At 28.4% G+C, this 232-nt stretch overlaps 2 protein-coding genes across 2 annotated transcripts in view; both read right to left on the bottom strand.

Annotated features, from left to right (window-relative positions):
* LOC119586308 overlaps positions 1 to 232 on the bottom strand; it is a 70,882-nt gene that overhangs the window by 39,160 nt on the left and 31,490 nt on the right. The window lies entirely within an intron of this gene.
* LOC119586595 (probable deoxyhypusine synthase) overlaps positions 1 to 232 on the bottom strand; it is a gene marked incomplete at its 5' end in the record, with an annotated part of 12,819 nt that overhangs the window by 11,893 nt on the left and 694 nt on the right.

Raw genomic sequence — 232 nt, 5'->3', positions numbered from 1 at the left:
TTCATATCCTTTTTATAATGATATGATATCAATAATTATAAAACTTTTCTTTACAGAAAATCAAGGATTGGTTAGGTTAGGTAAATGACTCTTGGGACAAAGCACTTTTGTAGCCATCTAAAGCATCTAAAATAAAACAGAAGACATGCATAGGCACAATACTGAAAACACAATATAGATTTAATCATTAACAAAAAAAGATTTCCCCAAAAACTATGCAATTACACTTACG

This window comes from Penaeus monodon, chromosome 21, assembly GCF_015228065.2.
Source record: "Penaeus monodon isolate SGIC_2016 chromosome 21, NSTDA_Pmon_1, whole genome shotgun sequence".
Taxonomy (NCBI): Eukaryota; Metazoa; Arthropoda; class Malacostraca; order Decapoda; family Penaeidae; genus Penaeus; species Penaeus monodon.
The sequence above is the reverse complement of the archived record's forward strand: the minus strand, read 5'-3'. Positions and strand labels throughout refer to the sequence as shown.